Source organism: Musca autumnalis, unplaced genomic scaffold (genome assembly GCF_047663935.1).
Source record: "Musca autumnalis isolate F117 unplaced genomic scaffold, ASM4766393v1 scaffold_5, whole genome shotgun sequence".
Taxonomy (NCBI): domain Eukaryota; kingdom Metazoa; phylum Arthropoda; class Insecta; order Diptera; family Muscidae; genus Musca; species Musca autumnalis.
Window position 1 is genome coordinate 82878651 of NW_027412088.1, and position 25143 is coordinate 82903793.

General features: G+C 37.0%; 1 protein-coding gene across 2 annotated transcripts in view; it reads left to right on the forward strand.

Moving 5' to 3' along the window:
• The first annotated feature begins 2404 nt into the window (after positions 1-2404).
• Positions 2405-25143, forward strand: part of Nop17l (PIH1 domain-containing protein Nop17-like) — a 38542-nt gene continuing 15803 nt past the window's right edge. Inside the window, exon 1 of one of the 2 annotated variants that reach the window (XM_073957053.1) lies at positions 2405-2894. The gene's annotated coding sequence lies outside the window, so the exon portion shown is untranslated. Of the gene's footprint in view, positions 2895-16780; positions 17035-25143 lie in introns of those variants that run through there. The other variant, XM_073957052.1, reaches the window with a different exon arrangement.

Below are 25143 nucleotides of genomic sequence, written 5' to 3' on the forward strand. Positions count from 1 at the left end.
CAAGGATCACCGCTATCAGTAACACTCTTCCAAATAGCCTTCAACCAAATCAGCACGATAATCAGTAAATATAACAAAATTTATCACTGTCTCTACGCGGATGACGTATACATCTTAAGTCAACGAAAAGATAGCAATGACACAAATGAAACTTTTAAACAAATTATATCCGATATTCTGATGTGGTGCGAATCCTCTGGTGCAAAAATTTCTTCTACCAAATCTTCAATACTCCATATCTGCCGCAAGCATAAATGTCAACAAAATGACTTTGCTGTCGACAATATAACATTTCCTTACGTAAATAAACTTAAAATATTGGGAGTAACATTCGAAAAAAATTACCGATGGACAAGTCACGTTCTAAATCTTAAGAAAGAACTAATTTCTAGAGCCAATATCATAAAATACTTATCCAGCAGGAGTTTTGTCCATATTAATACGCTAACCTACTTAGTATCTACCCTAGTCTTAAGCAAAATCGACTATGGTTTTTACCTGTACGGCAATAGTCCTAATTGCACCTTAAGATACATTAAGTCCATCTACCACTCATGCATAAGATCCAGCTTATATGCGTATAGAACAACTCCTTTAAAGATACTATTTATCGAATCTGGGTTGCCCTCTTTAGAGGAAAGATTTATCGTATGCAGAAACAGATTACTACCAAAAATCTTATCTATAAACACGTCAATAATAAGTGAAGATGTTTCCAAAATACTCGCATCAAAAAGAATACCCAAAGTACCTTGTGTTATATATGACTGCATACACAACAACATCTTGAATTTTAAGGGCAAAATAACAACCTATGCCCCAAAATACCCTGCATGGCTCTTATCTGAGAAATCCTGTGATGTTTCGTTATGCTGCTATAAAAAAGAAAACACACCCAACAACGTCTTCATTTCACTTTTTAATCAAATAATTGCCAATCATGCCAACTGGACAATGATTTATACCGACGCATCAAAAGATGATTACACGACCGCTTACGCTGTCGTTAATAATGATGGAAATGTACTCGCTTCCAAAACCTTGACAAACTACAGTTCCATTTTCACCGGTGAAGTGGCTGGTATATTGGAAGCTATATACATAGCAAAACAAAACAGAGGGAAAACACTGATTTTGACCGATAGTTTATCTGCTATCAAGTCCATTAAAAACATCAAATTCAAAATGGGCTGGAATCAATAAAATAAGAGACCTTCTTATATCAAACGCAAATAAAATTAAACTTATATGGATCCCCGGTCACGTTGGCTTATCTGGAAATACCTTCGCAGATACAGCTGCCAAACATGCATGTAAATCACCCCTAATAGCTGATTCAATTATTGAAAGCATTGATCTCAAATCTCACATTAAAAGTTATCTTGAAAAACAACATACAAGTAACATGAACATCTTTCAACATCATCATTATAGCGCTATAAACCCACACAACCATGTTCCAGTATATCCCACATATGCTGAAAAGAAGAAAATAAAGATCTTCTCCCGCTTACGTATGGGACATACGATCTTAACACATCAACACTTAATTAACAAGAACGCTGACAACAAATGCCCCAAATGTGGCGCAATCGTCGACGTCAAACATATTCTTCATTCATGTAGATCATTATCTCAACAACACCAAGCCTTTTTACAAAACAATGGATTTAACTTGCTAAAAACTGTTAATTTAAACAATATTGATCTCATCTTCAATTTCATTAAAAGAAATAATTTTATCATATAAGGAAATTAACTTTACTCTAATCATTTATATCAATGTATAAGCTGATGGCCTTTGTAGCTAATGCTTTTACCACTTTTTTGTAATTATCCTTATATTTACTATAAGTATAATTGTAAATAAATAAATAAATAAAAAGCTGTGATTTGGATCGAAAATGGAGTGCATCCTAGCCGTGTGCTGTGGAAGCAAAATGGAGTGCATCCTAGCTGCGCGCTCTCTTGTAAAATTCATAGGTGAATTCATAGGAAAAGATGTACTCCAGCGGCAATTGTACTGTACACTTGTAATGATTAAACTGCATCCACGGATGCAAACTTTTTGCTGGAAAAATATGTACTCCAACGGCACTTGTACTGTACACTTGTAGTGATTCAACTGAATCCGCGGATCCAAACTTTTTGCTGGGTGGTTATTCAAGCCTCACAGTCGATGTGGCATCATTGCATCATCTGAAACTTCGATAATCGATAATAATTATCGAAGTAAAAAAATCGATTAATGGATTTTCATACTAGATCTGTTGAGCCCTTGATTTCCTACAGAGCAGACAACGAAGCCGACCTGGTTTTTCGGCTCGCTCAGTTCATATGGTAGCCAATCGGCGGTGGCGCGCCGTCTGGTTTACCGATTGCGGCTAATTGTGGCATATTTTGTAGTACAAATTTTGCCGTAAAGAAAAGTGGGTTTTTGAGAGATCATGGAGTGGAAATACTCTTGATTTTATTTACAATAATGCATTTTTGGCGTTATGTTGATTAAAAAATATCGGCGCGCGCCATCTCCTGTCGAGTTGACGGCGGCGATTTTTAGCCGATTTGAGTCGATGTAATCGGCGGCGGTGAAAACCTTAAAAAAAGAGAAAAGGCGGCGCGCCGCCGACCGAAAATCGATTCGCTTCCACCTCTGCAGTGCAGAGGAAAAACTTTATTCGTTGTATGGATTTTGTGGAGGAAAACACAAAAAACGCTCTCGGAAAAACAAATTAAAAAAACACCCGGCAATACATATATTACAAAACAGATTTATATATTGTGCTGATGAAAAAAATCTAACAATTTCAAAAGAAAGCAATACATTGTTGTGTGAATAAAATAGAACTTTATACAAAGAAATTAATAAATAACAGCATCAACTAATTAAACTTGTAAGTTAACAAATACAAGCTCACCACGAAATAAGAATAAAAAAAGCCGGTTCGGTTCGTGTTATATCTTGCATGGTGTTATGTATTAAAACTTGTACCAAATTAAAATATAATTTCTATATACCAAAGGGAATATTATTCCTATTCTGAGTATGTATGTTAAAATAGAGGAATTGAAATGACATTTTATTCAAATAGGTATAATACAAAAATTTTTTATTGGAATGAAAGTTTTGTTTACGCTTTTTTAGTTAAAGTAACTGAACAGTTATAAATTTATTTTTTTATTTTATTTAAATTTATAAAATAAGTGACTTTGTTTCAATATTTTTTGAAACACCACGTGTTGTGTTGTTGTTGGTCTAGAAATTTCTTTCTCCAAAACAACAAACTTTAAATTTTTGTTTGTTATTGACTTGTTTATTCGCTTCTTCATATGTTATTATTTTCCCCTCTCTCACTCGCTGACTACTCTTCTCCCAAAACCACCTAATTTAATTTCATGACAGTGATTGCCAATCTTTTGTATTGCTGGAATACGAGTTCCTTAACACTTATGCAAAATAGTTCTTGGTTCTTTCTGGCACGTACACCACGATGACCACGTTATTTTTTACATCGTTTTTTACTTGATTACAAAATCCATTACCCTCCTCACACCAGCCCGCCAACGTTATCTGTTTACATTTTCCTCACTCTCACTCTCTTCACTTTATTAAATCAGCTGTTGTTGTTGTTTACCCCACCCACCTATCGATGAGTGCAACTGAAGATGTAAAATTTATTGACAAAAAAACACTTGAAAATATATGTGTTCGTTTACTCAAAATTTGTAAAAATTGTTACTGGATGTTGTTCGTTTACTCCACAGTACAATGCAAAAAACCTTAGTCGATTACAAGAAGTTACTGTACTTGTACAAATTTGTACAAATTGTTGAGTAAACGAACACACCTAATATCTGTGGAATTATTGAATATTGAAAAGATTTTTTGTTAAACATCTTTCAATAAAGCTATTTAGAGCCAAATATTATAGTATGACAGATTATTTAAAATAAAATGCACTAAAATATCCTTCTATGTAATACATTGAATTTAATTGAGACTTAATTAAATTTTAAGTGGGTAGTTTAAGCCGAAAAGTTCCATCCTACCAACAACCAGTGTTGTTTAGTGACACCTCTCGGATTGGGTTAACATTTTTTACTATAGTATTCTGATCACAGCAATATATAGTTCTTCCAGGAGGATTTTCATACTTCCCGAGATATGGGTCTTGACTTTTCGGATATGTCTTAATTTAACACCATTGTGGTTGTGGCAAAATACCTCTCATTTGCCGAGTATTCTGTCCTAAAAAACATCTCTACAAGTGATATCTTAAGAAACGCCATCGGACTCGGCGATAAACAGTAGGTCCCATATCATTGAGCCAGTATGAATCGGGGTGTACTCATTGATATGAGAGAAGTCTCACTTGAGGGATGTTAGTGAAAAATGAAAAATTATTATGTTTTGGAGCTCTATTTCTAGATCATAAAGATTGGGGCGGTCCTATCCACCATATGGTGATTAGGATAGCTCTCGCAGTACCACGAGCTAGTACTGCAGCAAAAACATGCCATTGTGTTGCTGTATTGGAAGAATCTTTGTCTCCTCATGTAGGTGGTCCACTGAAGGCATGATGAGGTACTCTGTTGCAGTTCTCAGCGAGGCATTCAGACAGGTTTGAATATTTTTTTTCATATTCGCGGACTAAACCCGCGCCGCATTCAGACAGGTTTGAATATTTTTTTCATATTCGCGGACTAAACCCGCGCCCCATAGCTTACCACAGACCAACCTATCGCTTTATATGTGGTTAACAAGGTTTTTTTATCTCCACCCAAATGCTGCCGGCTAGAGACTTGAAGACCATGTTCCTACATCTCAGCTTATCCGAATACGCTGACGACATGAACATGCGACCCCTAGAATGTTGGGGTACTTTGTGGATGGAATTCTGCTACCATAGACATTCAACTCTGTTCACAACTCTGCCGTCCACGTGAACAAATAGCCGTAGATTTAGTGGATATTTGAATATTCCTCGCGTGGAAAATGTGGTAAGATGTGGTATAATGACACCAGGGAAGGTACCTGACGCCAAGGTCGTACAACCACCCCTATACGTTACGATCTCAATGCCGTCTGGATGAGGTGGAATACAGGAGAGATAGAGGTTAAACAGTTCAGGAGATATCACCCCACATTGGGGAACTCCCTGTTTCACTCTACGGAGCTTGGACTTCTTGTTCCTGAATTTCATGTTCGAATGGCGTCCACATATATAATTAATTATCCAAAGTTTCAAACTTGATGTGCCCAAACAGCGTGGAGTGTTCGACAGTGTCAAATACTTTTGGCAAGTCATGCGCCACCATCACTGTTCTATCACACTGCTTGCTCTGGTTGAGTCCTCGACAAATATATGTGGAGATGGCGTGCAGCACTGTTGTCGTGCTGTGCTGCTTACGGCAACTGGATAGTAGCTATTTCTATAGCGGGGGGAGGATTAAAACCTCAAGGGGACATTGTTAAGGTTGACAAAAGCAAATTCGGTCTGTAATATTTACCTTTGCTGGCTTCAGTAGCGGGACAACCCTGCCCATTTTCAAGACTTTGACAACTATGTGGATGGCTAGCGACAGGTTGAGAACTTTAGTGAAATACTCGACTTCCGGCACATCCAGTTGTTTCAACATTAAAACTACGTATTATTCTTCTCTTCGCACTGTGATCTTCGAAACTACGCCAATTAGCTTTCCCATGATTGATGAAAGTGCGGCGTTTAGAGGTCATGAATTCCGGCGGTCTGCTGATGGAGACATTTATGGGAAGATGGTCTAACCCAAGAGAAACGACGGGTTGCCAGCTGACGTCATTTTTCAGGCCAGGTTAGTTGTAGAAACCTACGTAGTAGCATAGTTTCTATGCTGGGTTGGCAGCCGCTGGCCGAAATACTATGGTTTCGAGTCAATACGGTACGAAAGAACCCGCGACCCTGGGATTGAGGTGAGGTGACACGATGACTATGTCTGGCAAACTATGAAACTCTCTACTAACTCTGGTAGGGGCGTCCTCATTGACCGATTATCTCTTATCAAAAAATATGTAAAGAAAATAATTTACACAATTTTTGACAACTTCTAAAATATTGGCTTACAAGAAAATGCTATTGGAAATAATTTTCTTCTTTAATTAAAATTACTAACTTTATTACTAGTAAGTCGCTCATAGCTAATATACATACACAAAGTATTAGTTTCAAACAACTTTTGTATGTGTTGAGATCTGGATTTTGTATATGCCACAGCAGCAGAAAGCTAATCTAGGCATACAAGATTGTGTTTTTTTTTTTCTATTTGCAACCTCCATCATCATTACCGGCCGCCAATTTTGCCTTGTTTTTCTTGTTTTATTTTTGCCTTACCTCCTCTTGACTTTCTGTGGGAGGGATTTTTTTACATTGCATTTCTGTTGTTAGTCGGATTTGTTTTTCGTTTCTTGCTTGCTTTCCTCCACACAACAAGTAACCATACCACCAGACTCACTCACATTGCACCAGCAGCTTATGTGGTTGTTTGTGGAAACTACATTTTCTCCATGATATGCAAGTTGTATTATTTTTTGCCTCCAAAAAACGGCAAACAACGACGTAGTTGTCAACAACAACTATTGCAATTTTTGCCTTGCAGTGTTTAATAGCAGGCAGGCACCTATATATGTATGTATGTTGTATATTTGTATCTTCAACTTGTTTGTTGTCGTCGTCTTCGCCATCTTCGTCCCTAACGTTCTGCACCACCGGCCGCTATATGCAAGCAAAACTGCAAAACATATACCCGTCCATCCACCTAACCAATTCAACCATCCATCCATCTCTCCACTACAACTGTATATCACAAACCAAGTGAAATAAGTTTATTGACTTTTTGACCTCTAAACAATTGCATATGGTGGGTAGAGGAGTCTGCTTGGTAGTTATGCATATTTGTAGCACAGGGCAGAAGGAGGAGGTTTGATTTTTAATGCTGTGCTGATTCTTGTTGTTGTTGTTGTTGATTTGTGCAATACATAAACGATATTTAAATGTACATTTAAATAAGAAAACTGAGTGAGACTCAATTGATTTGTTTTTGTAAGGGGTTCTGCAAACACTATCATTTAATGCCGGTCCTTACAGAAACTGATAGTTTTCAGGTCTAATGAAAAGCATGATCATTAATTTCAAATTTAATGTGTTGAATGTTTCAGATCGTTTTGAATTTCTTGCACAAGATTGTAGTTTTAATTATGACGACGTACATTACGTGTGAGCTAAAGGTCCAAAGGCTTTAAAAATTCCCTTCCGGAAGAAATATTTTACGTCAACTTTCATTTTTTGGACCTGGTAGGACGCATAAATGATTCTATTTATTACACTTATAGACTTTGTTCGATATCGATAAAACAAAAAGGCATTATCTACCTTTTGGTTGCTTTGGAAATGGGGAAATAGCACCTGTTCCCCCCGCTTATATAAAAATTTGTTGTTTATGACCCCAACTGAGTGTAATGTATACTATGTAATCCTATAACCTAGGAAACATAGTGTTTTAAAGTTCTTAACAAAACTATAACAACCTTCAACCACCCATAAACTTAACATTATCTAAAGAAAAGTACCTTAAATAGCCATAAAGCCCACTCTTTAATGCACAATTTTATTTTATCCAAAATATATTCTAAGGAAAAAGAGAAAAAAACAACAGAAAATGTGGACAATAACCAGCTGATAAATGTATTGCGTGGTGTTGCCCTCAATAGCTAAAATCTGAGAGAGCAGGGAGCACACCAGCCCACCAATGATATTACAACAACGCAGTGTATCGCTAATCAGACGTTGTTTACTGTTGTCATTATTTTGTTTATTATAGTTTTTTCTGTTACTTTTTATATATGTATGTACTTACGTATATATATTTATATATGTATGTGCACATATATAGATATAAATGAGATTCTATATAAAAACAATAACACATGTTTTGATGTGACAAGGAAAAAACACATTTTTCTGAGATTTTCACGTACGCCACTTTTTTATTTATAAAATATATAATACACACGTGGTGTGAAAAAAAAACAACAACAAGAACAAAATCCTTTTTTTAAAGGACATATCATCAGGTCATTCACTATGTGACAGAATGTTATGAAAGAGATTTTTGTATGTGAATACATTGCACAAGGAGAACACACTAAATGCTATGGAAGACAAAGTTGCCGTTTAAAATAATTATATGTGTGGGCAGGTTATTACAAGTTGGTTTTAGCTCGAAAGCTTCCAAATAATGGGCGTAGACCCACTTTTACATGTACATACCAAAATTAAGGGCTCGGGGAGCTGAGTCGATCAGTCTGTCCACCTAAACCATGTAATCATGCTGCATTGCGCAATTTTCGAATTGTTACAACATTTTTTGTGGAGATGGGATTCCACAGATGATGATGTTTATTCATGTTTGTGATGCTTGAATGAATTAGGGGTCGCAATAGGAAATAAATTTCTTTGTATAAAATAAGGAAATTTGTATTCTTATATAAATATAGCTGCTTCTATTCAGGGCAGGGTGGTTCCGCTAGTGAAGCCAGACAAGAAAGCCAGCAACGGTGTAAGTTAGGTTAGGTTTGGGGATGTGTAGCCAATATATATTGACTACGCCACTCGGAGATCATTCGGCCAATTATGATCATGCATAAATCAGAAAAGGAAGTTCAGAAGTACCGGAAAAGACAAAAGAAGGGAAACGAGAGAAAAATAAAGAAAAAAAGAGGGTGGGGTTTGGAAAGTAATAAATGGAATTTAAAGATGAAAATGTAATAAAGAAAGGAGGAGGATGGATTTATTTGGTGATGGTTAGAAAACTATCAGAGAAGTAGTTACGCTTACGGGTTGCGCCGTCCCAGCCAATTAAAATGTTTGATGATGTTATTGATGATTGTTGGTTCCATGTTTGAGTAGAAGGTTAAGCTTGGAGGAAAGCATACTCCTGTTGTTGTTGTAGCAGCATATGATGCTGGGTTGGCAGTCGCTGGCCGAAACACTTTTGGTTTCGGGTCAATCCGGTACGTAAGAACCCGCTGCCGTGGGATTGAGCATACTCCCGTTAATCTATATCGCTTTCGAGTTAACATCGGGCAGCCATAAAATATGCTCAAGAGTCTCCGTTTCCTATTCATCTTCACAGAGCCTGCAATAATCCACGCCATCATCCTGCCATTTGCCGATAAAAGCTCGGATGTTAGGTTAGGTTAGGTTTGGGGATGTGTAGTCAATGTGTAGTCCGGAGACCTCGGAAAGCTCGGATGTTGCAATGACCGGTAATGACACCCGTCAATACCCTGATTTCTGATTTGCTCAAATTTCTTAGTGAAGTTGTTCTGTTTGTTTATAGAGTCGGCCAAGTGGCCCTTGACACGTTGCACCTTGATTCATTATGCCATAGTTCCTTGGCTCGTTCTTGCCAGTTCATCTGCCTTCTCGTTTCCCATAATGTCACAGTGTCCCGGTACCCCAGCAGAGTCGGACAGCGTTTGTGAGGTTCACCAAAGCAGTTCTACACTCAAGAACGGCCTCAGACTTGATGTTGTAGGATTTGATGGCTTTAAGAGCCGGCTGACTATCAACGAAGATAGTCACCGGTTCAAAGATTTCTGCATCCAGACTTTTTATCAACTCTGCAGCCATTTTGATCGCTAAGATTTCGGCTTGGAAAACACTACAGTCGCTGTTCAACCTATATGAGTATTCGAGACAAACTTTTCGCAGTAGACGCCAGCTCCGGTACCTTCTTCCATCTTGGAACCGTCTGTGTAGAAAGCCTGACCGTCCAGAGGAGGGTTACTACGGATCCAGTCATCTCTACTAGGGATAACGACCTCAATATCTTCAAATCTTTGGGCTGGTGAGAAGTAGTCGCTGAATTTGCCCTGCTGATTTAAGCTAAGGTTTGGTCCTAGCTCCCGAAGAATGCATGCATGTCCATAGGAGCTGTCACGCCAACGATTCAATTCATGTAGCTACGTGCTGCTTGACCGTTGATGCTGAGTCTCATGGGCAAGAGGTTCAACATAGCATTTAGAGCTGCTTGCGGTGTACTTCTATAAGCTCCAGTTATCAGGATCGAGGCTGCCCTCTGCACCTTGTCTATGTTGCCGGAGTTCGATTTATGTCGAAGCGCGTGACACCAGACAAGGCATCCGTAGGATAAGATGGGTCTCACAACAGCATTATACAGCCAGTGTATAATAGCTGCATTTAATCCCCAGCTTTTCCCAATCGAATTCTTACATGAATAAAATGCAATCATACCTCTCTTCGTCCGTTCCTCGACGTTCCTCTTCCATCTCAATTGTGAATCCAGGATTGTACCTAGGTATATGGCGTCACGAGATAGATGTAATTGCACTCCATCCAATGTTGGTGGCACGAAGTCGCCGAGCTTACGGCTTTCTGGTGAACAATACCAGTTCTGTTTTCGTTGGATTTACACCAAGGCCATTTGCGGTGGCCCAACGGGACAGCTTTGATAAGGCTCTTTGCATAAGCTCCGATATTGTGGACAAGAATTTGCCAGTTATCAGTATAAATACATCATCCGCGTATGCGACAACCTTGATGCCCTGATTGTCGAATTCCGCCAAAATATTGTTTATCACAAGTAGCAGCGGTGAGAGTACAACTGCCTGGGGGGTACCTCTAGTTACTGTTTTCCTTATCGTCAACTCCCCAATACTGGAATTAATGATCCTGCTCTCCAGCATCCTATTTATCCAGCATATCAGGGTTTCCGGGGTGTTGACCGCTCTAAGCGAGAGATGAATGGACTCATGTTTTACGTTGTTAAAAGCTCCTTCTATATCCGGGAAAGCTGCCAAGGTAAAGTTTGAATTATCCATGTTTCTCTCAATAAAACTCACGACCTCATGAAGAGCGGTTTCCACAGATTTACCTTTGATGTAAGCCAGCAACGGTGTATAAAAAGAGGTTTTGCTTTGAGGTTTTACTTTAACGTTTTACTAATTTATTTTCCATTCTACCTTCTACTTTGATTTCTACACTCTCTCTCTACTTTTATTTTCCTCCCTCTCTCCCATTCCCGTTTCCCTTTCCTCTTCCTATCTCTTTTCATGATGAACACTAACAACGACAAGTCACCGTAATGAGCTGTCTGTCATGGAACGTTTTGGTGATAGTTAACCTATTTAAAGCCTTTGATACAGTCAACCAATATCGAGCAAACCACTCTCCGCCCTACTTTAATAATCAACGCCAGTCATACGGAGAAGTGATATCTACCTTTCTTGTATTCCAAGTTCTCAAAATGGCAAAGAGTTAATTATGTGGTTTATTGCACGATCTCGCCACCACATTGGTTAATCAATTATGTATGTGTATGGACGCCAGTCGTACGTAGAATTCAGGAATTAGAAGCCCCAGCCTGTAGAGTGAAACAGGGAGTTCCCCAAGGTGGGATGATATCTCCGGAACTGTTTAACCTCTACGTCTCGTGTATTCACCCCCTTGAGACGGCATTGGGATCGTAACGTATGCGGATGATTGTACTTGCCGGTCATGTACATTCCCTGATGTCATTTGTAAAAGGCTGAGCTCATATTTGACTGTTCTTATCACAATTTTTTCCACGCGAGGAATATGCAAATATCCGCCCCTAAATCTACGTTGCCCGGCGTTGCCACAGCTATTAGCGACAAGCTAAGATGTAGGTGTACAATGTTCTCAAGTCCTTAGCCGGCAGCACTTGGGGCGCAGTTAAGGAAAACTTGTTTATCAAATGTAACGCAATAGGTCGGTCTGAAGTAAGCTATGCTGCGCCAGTGTGGTCCGCGAATATAAGTGCAACGCGATGGCAAAAATTCAAATCTGCCAGAATACCGCCCTGAAAACTGCAACAGGGTGCCTCCTCATGTCTTCAGTGGACCATCAACAAGAGGAGACAAAGTTGCATCACCCACGACAGCGGGTTCTATCGTACCGGATTGACCCGAAACCATAGTGTTTCGGCCAGCGGCTGCCAACCCAGCATCAAACCTGTGATTGACGTAGGTTTCTATGCTGCTACAACAACAACAAGATGCATCCAGTACCACAACACAATTGCATTCTTTCGTTGCAGTACTCCTATGTCAGTAGTCACACGAACAAAGTTTGCGGTAAAGAAAATTGAGTTTTTTGGGAGAGAGCGGAGAGGAAAGAACCCCTCTATACTGTTTCCTCCCCGCTCTCACCCAAAAACTCAATTTTCTTTATCGCAAACTTTGCGCATGTGACTGACTATTGACTATAGGGCAAGAATCGACACCGTGCAAAGCTTCTGCCCAGCATTCGGCACAGGCCCGACACACTGCACCTTTTCAACGGCCCTGCCAAATCTGCTTAACTCCAGTAGATCTGTGGTCACATCACATCGAAGCAGCCACATTCCTTGAACTGGAGATAGACCCAGAGCCAGATAACGCAGAAAAACGAATATTTGTGCCTATATATCAAATATGTACGGTTACAACAACAAAAAATTATATAAAGATCGTTTCTTTCGTTTTTGGCTAGAGTTGAGTAGGTACCCGCCTTAAAAACGCAATGCAATGCAATGATTTTTTATACCCTCCGCATTTATGCTAACGAGGGTATATACACTTTCATACGGGCAAAATGTGCCTCATCGAAATAATGGTTTTAGACCCCAAGTATGTTTGGACGAAATGTGTTTCAGACAATTTGGAGTCGATTGAGCAATGTCCGTCCGTCTGTCTGTCTGTCTGGCTGGAGCGCACGATAACTCTAGAACGGATAAACCGATTCGGTTCAAATTTTGGCTTTCGTAATATTTTGCCCAAACTTAGTTTAAGTTCGAAGATGGGCTATATCGGTCCACTCCGTCCGGTACCTCCCCCACAAAAGTTCGAAAATGTTCGGAAAATTTGTGCGCACGATAACTCTTGGAGGGGGTAACCGATTTGGTCTATACTTTGCCCATCGTGAAATGTGTACCAGACTTAGATAAGGTTTCAATATGGACTCAATAGGTCCACTCCTTCGGGTACCTCCCACACAAAATTTCGGAAAAGTTCAGTTTAGGGCCATTTCTCGAATCGCTTTGATTTTTGTTTTCGCGACTTGTATTCACTGCCCTCCATACGACGGTACAAGTTTCATCAGGGGCAAGTCCATACTTCCTGCGACAATAGCCTGAAAGTTGCAAAAAATCCTTATGACACCGTGTTAGGTGGTTGGAGCGCAAGATAACTCTAGAACGGATCTGCCGATTCGGTCCAAATATTGGCCTTAGTAATATTTTGTCCAACCATAGTTTAAGTTTGAAGATAAGCCATATCGGTCCACTCCTTCAGGTACCTCCCCCACAAAAGTTCAAAAATGTTTGGAAAATTTGTTCATACGGTAACTCTTGAAAGGAGTGGCCGAATTGGTCCATACTTTACACATCCTAATATATCTACCAGATATAGATCAGGTTCAAATATGGACTATATTTGTCCACTCCATCCGGTACATCCCACACAAAATTTCGAAATAAGTTCACTTTAAGACCTGATATCGAATCACTTTGATTTTTGTTGAAGCAACTTGCATTCGCTGCCTCAATTACGATGGTAAAAGTTGTTTTAGGGGCAAGACCATACTTCTTGAACAAACAGCCCGAAGAGTGTAAAAACCCCCTATGGCACCATATGTTGTGGCTGGAGATCCACTTCCATAACGGTCAATGTCTATCCATTCCTTTTAGTTTCACCTCCGCAAATCTTGTGATCTTTAATGCTAATCAACATTTTTGTCCAAAATTTTTAAAACCCCCTAACCTAAATACATACGTATTTTGGGAAAAATTGTTTCAATATACACAGGCTGAGGGTATATCTCTGTCGGCAAAGCCGGCTGATATTTTTTACTTGTTTCATAACTCAGCCAATCTTGTTCCGATCCGATTCTTTGAAATTACTAAATAAAAAGCTATTGATCTTTCGAAAGATACAAGTGGGGTAACCCCTTAATGGCATATACCCCTGATTCTATAGGACGCATCTATAAAAGGTGTGGCTTTGTCATTTCCAAATTCAAGATGTATTTCGACTCCCTTCCATCTCAAGGAAACACTCACCCGTGGAGCTAGAACAATAAAAATTTGGGATGAGATGTCGAGTTAGTATGAAGAAAAGTATGGCCACGACCTACATATACCACTACCGTATTAAATGTAGGCCAATGCAGCGGGACAGGAATCACAACGATATCTAAAGGTATCAGACTTATATCGATGTATGAAAGACTAGCAAAAATTCGACTAAAGCCAATTTCTTCCACATCAGTCTTATCTGTATCAATGTCTAGTCGTGAAGCAGAGGACGAATATACCATAAATAAGCTTTATGAACGCCTAAAAGGAGTATGAAATTTTTTGCAAAAAAAAAAAAAATAATAATAATATTAATAATAATAATAATTTACTTAGGGAATACATTTTTTGCCAACATATAGTATTTCCAAATTAAATGAAACCTTTTCCAAATTGAATGAAACCTTTTCCAAATCAAGTGAAATCTTTTCCAAATTGAATGAAACCTTTATTTATATTGAAAGAAAAAATCCAGACAATTTTTAAAAGAGGAAGAAATAAAAAAAGAAAACTTAAATATTTCATAATTTTTGGGCATCAATTAAGGAACAGGGTTAATTTGATTTGGAAAAGGTTTCATTCATTTTGGAAAAGGTTTCATTTAAAGAAGCCTTAACAATGAATTTTTCAGTTTACTCTTAAAGAAAATCTTGTACGAGTACTCTTGAATCAAGTCATCTCTAATAGTTTTGTTTGTTAGTCTTCAAAAACTATTGCAAAGTAAACCCGCAAAAGCATACATACAGTCAGGGACAAAAGTTTACATACACCCCATAAATCTCGGGTTTTAGGATAAGTAATGATTTTTATGAAATTCCAAGTATGCAGTTTTATTTCTTCTCACTAATAAACAATATTTGAAACAACAAAAGTATAATCCATAATACAAATAACGGTAAATTTTACAAAAACCAAAAAATGGTTGGGACAAAAGTTTACATACACCCCAAGGAAATTGTGTATTACCGTAGAATTTATGGAATTAGCGGCAAATTTTATACATTTTATTGTTTCAGGGAACGTCTCTGGGTGTCCAAGATATATTTTAGAGAAACAAAAATAATTTTTTGGGGTTAAATGCCGTTATTTAAGGTCAGAATTCTTGTATTCCTCATTAAAGCTGACCCTTGCTTAATTCTTTGCGTTTTAAGGTATTGTACTTTATAAAAAGCATAAAATTAGTGCCAGATGGCAAATCTTGAGACCCTAGAAAGCTTTGAAGTTGTTCCTGTTCATAATATACCTTCCTGGAAGTCGATAATGCACGTTTTTTCTCAGATTTTGCTTGAAGTTAATAGATTCCGAAGAATTCTTTGCGCAAATTACATCCACAAGGCTTTGAAGTGCCTTGTAATATGGTCTGATACAATCCTTGGACATCATTTGACTCAGAAATGTATAATTATCCGAAACTTTTCGCCCCTATAGTGACGGTAATTATCATAATACAAAAACGACATTGTTCACGGTACAAATTTCATGCTTTTTTGGTAGTGTTTATATTTTGATGCTATGGAAGCTTTGGGAGCAGGTTTGTAACAGAATATTTCACATTTCTGGTTCAACTGATGTCCAAGGATTGTATCAGACCATATTACAAGGCAATTCAAGGCCTTCGGTATCCATTTTGCGCAAAGAATTCGGCGGAGTCTATTAACTTCCAGCGAAATCTCAGGGAAAACGTGCGTTATCGACGTCCAGGAAGGTATATTATGAGCAAGAACAACTTCAAAGCTTTTTAGAGTCTCAAAATTTGCCATCTGACACTAATTTTATGCTTTTTATAAAGTACAATACCTTAAAACGCAAAGAATTAAGCAAGGGTCAGCATTGATGAGGAATACAAGAATTCTGACCTTAAATAACGGCATTTAAGCCCCAAAAATTATTTTTGTTTCTCTAAAATATATCTTGGACACCCAGAGACGTTCCCTGAAACAATAAAATGTATAAAATTTGCCGCTAATTCCATAAATTCTACGGTAATACACAATTTCCTTGGGGTGTATGTAAACTTTTGTCCCCACCATTTTTTGGTTTTTGTAAAATTTACCGTTATGTGTATTATGGATTATACTTTTGTTGTTTCAAATATTGTTTATTAGTGAGAAGAAATAAAACTGCATACTTGGAATTTCGTAAAAGTCATTACTTGTCCTAAAACCCGAGATTTATGGGGTGTATGTAAACTTTTGTCCCTGACTGTATATCACCGAAGGTCCTGCAATAAATATTCTTTAGAATTTCACTTGCAAAATATTCTTTAAAAAAGCCAAAAGAAAAATTTTTTCTAATACCGCTCCACATTTGTGTTGAGTACTAACTAGAGTACAAAAATTGAGGACAAATATGTATATTCTTCATGCCACTTTGCATTGCTTTATTTGTTTGTATTCACATGTTTTTTTTATTTTTATTTCTACTTTCTATTCACTCTGTTGTTGTGGTTTTTTATTTTCATATTATTGTTTTTCTCTCTATTTCATCTCGAACTTAATTGTTTTGTTTTTATACAGTGTATAATATACACACACTGTTTGTTACATATATAGGTACATTATATATGTACATATATATATGTGACGTATTCCGATATATGTATGTACCTAACATCTGTCTATATATTTTGAATTGTTTGTCGCGTCTCGTTTGTTATTATTCGTCGTTTATCTTTTTTGCCGGCTGACTGTGAATGGTGGTCGGCAGACGGTTGGTTGTCTGATTGTTACCGGTAACAATTGTATGTGTTGTCTGATTTTCCTCAACAATTTTGAAATCTATTCACTGTTGTTCGCTCTTGGCGAAAACATTAAGAATTTTGTATTCGCTCAGAACTTCGAGTATTTTTTTCTGTTGTTTTTCTAAAACGCATTTTATTTTTCGAATAAACGAAGGAATTGCGTAAGTTGTCGTGGTGTATATTTGTGTGTTTTGTTATTGAAATGTGTCCCCAAATATAATAAAAAATAATACAATAAATATTTGTTGGAGGTGTTCGAAGCCGGTTTTGAAAAAGCCGGCTAAAAATGTGAAATGTGATTTGATTTGTTGCCTTTAGGTGAAACAAATTGTTTTAGCAAAATATTTAAATTGAAACAAATGTTTGCAAAGTTATTTAAAATTTGTCTTTTAGAAATAGCAATATTTTGTAAGAAGATTTAAATATAGGAAGAAATGTTTAAATGTTAAGTTCATTCCAATCTAAATAATAAAAAAAACAAGTAAGAACAGACTATAGTCGGACGGGGCCGACCATGTGATACCCTATACCACTATCCCTGTGCACTAGCTTTCCGGGCTAGCTGTTATAAGATGTGCATTAGAAATTTTACCAATTTTCACACAAAAGTTTTGATCAATTTAACCCGCTAAATATTATCCGATCATACCGTTGACTTGCACGCTACTTCTTCATCTCAAACCAAAACTACGTTTAAAATTTCGCGCCGATCGGACTATTATTGCGACCTACAGAGCGGCTACAAAATCGAGCAAAAATTTTGTTTTTGGTCCATTTCATCCCTTTAACATTTCACGATCATCGCCAAAAACTAATCAGTTCTATTCTGGTCCAAACCCGACCTCCATACTAAATTTCGTGACAATCGGTCCATAATTGCGGCCTCTAGCTTGATTACAATTTTTAATGGACGGACAGACGGACGGACGGACGGACACACATCGCTAAATCGCTTTATCTCGTCGAGATATGAAGTTTGGTATACCACATGAGGGGTCTACGACGAATATTTCGCGGCGTTACATGAATTTTTGGGAAAACAAACTTATTATACCCTTTTCCACATTGTGGTATAGGGTATAACAAATCCTAAATTAAATATTGAACAATGTGTTTGTTATGGTTGTTGGTGGTAAAATTCCACAAAAACGTGACAAGCCGTGTGAAATTAATAGAAAATTAAATTGTTAATTGATTAAGTAAATGTAACAAGAATGTGATAATTTTCACCACGAACACAATTTTATTGTAATAATATCTTAGAGGTCAAAAAAACCTACATTTATTCACGCTTCAAATTACTGCACAATCTATATATATAAATGAGCTTGGTGATAAGTGATTGATTGACTGACTGACTGACTGACTGACTCATCATCAACGCCCAGCCAAAACGGCTAAAGCTAGGAGCTTGAAATTTTACCAGTGGATCACTGTTGATGCAAATGTGCGAGATAAGGCCGGGTTTTAGAAAATTCGTCCTGGAACCACAAAAAATAACAACAACAAAAATCCTTATTTTTCATTACTATTACGTACTTATGCACTTAGTTGGCCCTCTGCAAGACATGTGTCAAATTAACAATGCAATAACTTCATGATACCGTAAACGATCACACATAATTTCAAATTTTGTAGTTTACTTCTAGGCGCACTTATTTTATCGTAAACCACTAAATAATAGAAAGACAAGACATTTGTTATCTTCCATTGCAACAGATGTCGCAGTTGGTGATAATGGAATAAACATCAATTACGCGAAAAATACAAACCGATCCTGATTTAGTTTCACATAACAGGTGTCGCACAAAAGATTTTCATTCGTTAAAATACAGTTAGAAAAGATGATTACAAACGATGCATTTGTAAAAATTTTGATTTTCAATTTAAAATTAAAACAAAAATTCTTTCAATAAATGATGTTGGGTTTGTTGAACAAATGAGTTGCTGTTGAAGACAACATTAGGCGAATAAATTCAGAAATCGGCCAGAAATAACAACAACTAAACTGTATGGACCTCACTTTTTGGTAATAACTAAATGTTTGCAAATCAATGAAAGTGCAATAAAATTGTGCATATTGCCACGATTTATTTGCAATTAAGAATTTTATCGTACATGGAGATGTACAGTTATAACTATTCAATTTCAAAATCTGTAATTTGAAGAAATCGCTAAATAATTAATGAAATCAATAATAGGCCCCAGGAATATAGGAATATAGAAATTTGGTATGGAAATCAAGGTTGGGAAGTGGTGCTTCTAAAAGGAAATGGTTTGCAAAATTACCAATCATGTGTACGAAAAGTACCAAATGGTACTAAATTTAGTACAATTTAGATTTGGGTGAACGTAAAGAGCTGGAAACCTGAAATTTGGAATTAAGGTTACTGTTGTAGTGTAGGATTGACATATGAGGGTAGTTTTGGAAATTCGTGCTTATGTGTACGAAAAGTACTAAATAGTACTAAATTTGGTACAATAGGAATTTGGCTGAACGGATAGAGCTGGAATCCTGATATTTGGAATTGAGATTACTGTTGGAGTGTAGGATTGAAGAACTTTTGGAAATTCGTACTTATGTGTATGAAAAGTACTAAATGGTACTAAATTTGATACAATGGGGATTTGGGTGAACGGATAATAGCTGGAATCTCGAAATTTGGAATTGAGATTACTGGTGGGGTGTAGGATTGAGGTAGTTTTGAAAATTCGTACTTATGGGTACGGAAAGTACTAAATGGTACTAAATTTAGTACAATTTGGATTTGAATGAACGGATAGAGCTGGAAACCTGAAATTTGAAATTGAGATTACTGTTGGAGCATAGGATTGGGGAAATTTTGGAAATTCGTATTTATGTGTACCAAAAGTACTAAATGGTACTAAATTTATTACAATTTGGATTTGGGTGAACGGATAGAACTGGAATCCTGAATTTTAAGTATTTTAATTTTATTTATTTTAATTTAAAGTATGAATTTTTGTAAACGGAAAGAATTAGAATTTGCAACCCGTTCGCGGTAGGCTATAGAGGTAGAATTTGGATTTGGGTGACGGATAGTGTTTGAGTCCTGAAATTTGAAATTAGGATTACTATTGGAGTGTAGGACTGAGGTAGTAAGGGTACGAAAAGTACTAAGTGGTACAATTTGGATTTGGGGGAACGGATAGAGCTGGAATCCTGGAATTTGGTCAGACTGCTGTTGGAGTATAGGATTGAGATGGAAGTAGTTTTTGAAATTCGTACTTATGGGTACGAAATGTACCAAATGGTACAACTTGGATTTGAGTGCACGGATAGCGCTGGAATCCTGTTATTTGGAATTATGGTTACTGTTGAAGTGAAGGATTAAGGTTGTTTTGGAAAATCGAATTGTACAGAATTTGGTACATTTTTTTGTGTAAAGGGGTTTTTGGAAATTCGTCGTAGAAAGGTACGAAAAGTGCTAAAGTGTACTAAATATGGAATCCATTGTATTATGCAAACGCGAAGAGCTAGAATTCTGAAATTTTGAACGAGTGGTCATTGATGGAGAGTTAGGAAGATGTACCAAAGGGTATTTAGAAACTCGACCTATAAGTGTACGAAAAGTACTAAAAGTTTCAAAATTTGGTACCAATTGCATATTTTTAATGGATAAAGCTAGAATCTTCAAATTTGGTATGGGAATCAAGGTTGGGAAATGGCGTTGAAATAAGGAAATGGTTTTGGAAGTTCGTATTTATGATTACGAGCAGTACTAAATTTGGATTTAGGTGAACGGATAGAGCTGGAATCCTAAAGTTTTGAATTAAGATTATTGTAGGGGTGTAGGATTGAGATAGTTTTGGAAATTCGTACCTTTGGGTACGAAAAGTACTAAATGGTACTAAATTTGGTACAATTTGGATTTGGATGAACGGATAGAGCTGGAATTCTGAAATTTGGAACTAAGATTACTGCCGGACAGTAGAATTGAGGTAGTTTTGGAAATTCGTACTTATGGGTACAGAAAGCACTAAATTTGGTACAATTTGAATTTTAGTAAACGGATAGTGTTGGAATTAGGAATTAAGATTACTGTAGGAGTGTAGTATTAAGGAAATTTTGAAAAGTCTTACGTATGGGTAAGAGAAGTACTAAATGGTACTAAATATGGTACAATATGGATTTGGGTGAACGGGTAGAGCTGGAATCCTGAAATTTTTGTTTGGGAAAGAAATGGTACTAAATTTGATACAATTTGGATTCGGGTGAATTAATAGAGCTGGAATCCTGAAATTTGGAATTACGATTACAGTCGAAGAGTAGGATTCAGATTGTTTTGAAAAAGCAAACTTATGGTTACGAAAAGCACTAAATGGTACTAAATTTAGTACAATTTGTATGTAGGTGAACGGATAGCGGTGGAATCTTGCAATTTGAAAGTATGATTATTGTAGCCCTGTTGCGTTGAGGAAGTTTTGAAAATTGGTACGAAAATTATAAATTGTTCTAAATTTAGTACAATTTTAATTTGGTTTAACGGATAGAGTTTGAATCCTGAAATTTGGAAGTAAGATTACTACTAAAGTGAAGGATTGAGGTAGTTTTGGAAAATCTTACTTATGGGTACGAAGAGTTCGACTTGATACTAAGTTTGGTACAATTTGGAATTGGACGAACGGATACAGCTGGAATCTTGAGATTTGGAATTACTGTAATTATTATGGAATTTACTGTAATTATTTTGTATTAATGTCCGTGTATGGCTGAGATATGTCGTCGAAATACGTACCATAAGTATACGAAAATTACTTAATGGTACTCAATTTGTTTTTGGGTGTAGAACAGTGCTGGAATTTTTATTTTTTGGAGTTAGGGTGTGTATTGGTGTGCAACGTTGATCTCGCTGTTAATGTGTAAGGGTGAGATACGGCTGATCTTTTTGAAAATCGAACTTAAGGGGTACGTACAGTACTAAGATAAAAATAAATATTGATTAAAATTGGTATTAGTGCGAACAAATTTTCAGTGTTTGTCATTTCCATATTATATATTGTTTATTTGTTTTTTTATATCCTTTCCGCATACGAAGTAGCGGGCATTTTGCTAGTATAGTATATATTGAATGATTTTTTAAATGATAAATGTTAAACATTTATAAACAAACTCCTCTGTACAACAAAATGTGATAAAAACCGAAAATGATTGAAAGCCAAACGGAAATATAACACATAAGGAAAAGCCTATCCTTAAGGAATAGCCTATCTTTATTTATTTAGGTATAATATTGTTTAACTGGCTGAAGAATTTTCTGTAGCTGGTATTCTCCCTAAACATACTGCCCCACCATGATTCGGACTATGCTGTGTGCGCGATCCCCACGTTATGGGGAGGTCGCCCCCTCGGTCGGCAGGGGCGGGTAAGTGCGGCCTTGGGAACGTTCGAAAAAAAAAGAGTTGAATACAAAGCTTTTTATGGCCTTGTTTATAGTAAAAATGTACTTCTACATTTTCTAAGCCAAAGTACTATTTCGGGATATTTAATATGTTCTAACGAGTGCAGAATCCATCCCCCATTCGCCCATGCTGGGACTGGTTTTTTATCAGTAATTGTTTGTGGATATAGCCCACGATTTGAGGGTCACCTGACTATTGAGGTATTTAGTGACGCGTCCTGTAAGACTTGATTCAAGTCTTATTACCAAATCGGCTGCAGTTATCGTCTATTTAATTAATTTTGTATTATATTTAATGGCCAATTTTCGTTACGTATGTATTTGCCAGTTGTTGTTGTAACAGTATTTTTTCTGCTTTATCTGGCTTCTGGGTCTGCCTCCAGTTCTAGGAATGCGGCTGCTTCGTTGGCATGTAACCACAAATTTACTGGAGTTAGTTGAGTAGGTTTTGAAGGGCAAGGGCATTTTTAGGGATTGTTTAGGTTTTCACGATTTTGCTTAGAAACCGCAAGTCCTATCAAAATGGGACTAATGAATGTTGTAGCTATGAAAATTCTCTACAAGATCGACCTTTACGGTGTTTCCGTAGTTTTTACCATATTTGAGATATAGAAGTTCAAATTGGGACAATGCTCTGACCCTTATAAAACAATGTCATGACGGGTGCGCCTTAACTAACTTTTGATGAAAACCTCTTGCACAGGGAAAGTTTTTGTGAATTCTGAAACAGCTGTGTTCATAGATAAGTAAAATCCAAAAACAAGAAAAAATCGCTGTAGGGATTTTGAAATAAAAAATTCACATTTTTAGGTGTTTTTTAGGTTTTCACGATTTTGCTTGGAAACCGCCAGTCCAATCGAAATGGAGCTAAAGAAAATGTTGTAGCTGTGAAAATTCTCTAGAGGATTGACGTTAATCATTTGTTAGCAGCCTGTACCATTTTTGAGATAAAGAAGCTCAGTTTACATTTTTAGGTTTTTTTTGTTAGGGTTTCGCGATTTTGCTTGAATACGGTAAGTCTAATCGATATGGGACCTGAGAAAAGCTTAAAGCTGTGAAAATTCTCTACAAGACTGGCTTAAGTAACTTATTCCAAGTTGTAACATTTTTTTAGATATATAACTTTAAGTTGGGAATTTGCAGTCATGACATTGTTTTATAAGGGGGCGATACAGAATTGAATTGAATTTGAATTGTCCCAATTTGAACTTCTATATCTCAAAAACGGTAAAACCGACGAGAATACCATAAAGGTCAATCTTGTAGAGAATTTTCATAGCTACAATATTTGTTTTAGTCCCATTTTGATAGAACTTGCGGTTTCTAAGCAAAATCGCGAAAACCTAAACAACCCCTAAAAATTTCAACTTAAATCGCGATTTATTTAAAAAGTGCTCCGGCGATTTTTGTTGTTTTTGATTTTTCTCATCTATAAATATTGTAGTTTCAGAATCCACAAAAACTTCCGAGGTGTAAGCACCTTCCATTTAAAATTGTTTCAAGAGCACCGTGTTGCCATATAGGAATTTAGACGGCCATTACGACCGTAGTTGAGCCAAAACTACTCTGGTTTGTCGTGGCGACTGACGCTCCTCAGGGATCTTCTCCAAGGAACGCATCCACACAATAGTTGTTTATGGCATCTGCTACTGCATCCGTTTGAATGCTATTAAATAAAACCTGGTAGGTGGTCGACTGAAGACATGAGGAGACACCCTGTTGCAATTCTCCGGGCGGCATTCTGAAAGGTTTGAATATTTTTCCATCGCGTTGCTCATATATTCGCGTACCATGCAGGCGCCGCATAGCTTACCACATCGCGTTATATGTGGTTGTTATGTTCTTACGGAGGTGGTCGATTGAATGAAAGACGATGTTTAAACATAACAATCAATTCATTTATTGAATAAAACTTTAAGTTGTTTTATGAGTTGTAATAAAGTATTAATTATGAAGAACAATGAAATATGACGAAATATGTACAGATGAGATGTCTATTAATTGGTGGTTGCAAAGTAACTAAATGACTGTGTACTGACAATGAGTAGAGAGAGATAATAACTTAAAACTACTGATGCATGCAACACTGCTACGATGCTGCCAGATTGTTGCATTTTATGTGGTAGTACTAGGGTTACCCTAATATCTCCCCTTTTAAGTTTAAACCTGGGTTCTGGATATTACTTCAACTGGTTGTCGTCTGTGGATGATTCTGGTTGATATGCTGTAGAATCTGTATACGGCAATTTAATGTTGAATTCTCGAAGTAATATGTCCAAAGGTGATAATTTGTTTGATGAAGCAGAAGTATCGCCTATTTTTGTTTGAAGTTGATCTGCATGTACCTTGATGCGACTTCCGTGTTTGGAATTATACTGACTTTCCTTTTTCTGATTTCTGTCCATGACTGATGAACATAGATTTTTATGAACGTTGAATACGTTGTGAGTTTTTCTTCTTGAAGATGCTTTTGCGGTCGCTCCTTCCTCTTCCCTTTTTTTGAGTGCTGTTTTGACTTGCCTATTTGGGCTGGGATGAAAGTGAGCATTGAGTACTTGATAAACATTGTTAAATGACTTAGTTCCTGTGAACTTGATCTGATGACACCATTTCGCTATTGGAATATCCCATAGATTAAATTTCTCAATCCAATCTATGCCTAGGACATTTAATGATTCCAAATTTGAAATGTAACAATCCACAATTTTTGATTTTCCTGCAACTGACACTTCTATTGGAAAAAGTTTTGCAAAAAATGTGAGTTTATTGCCACCTGCATCTTCGGCGGTGTCTGTGGTTTCAAATGCATCCGGCTTTCCGATTCTTTTCCACGTTGATTTGGAAATT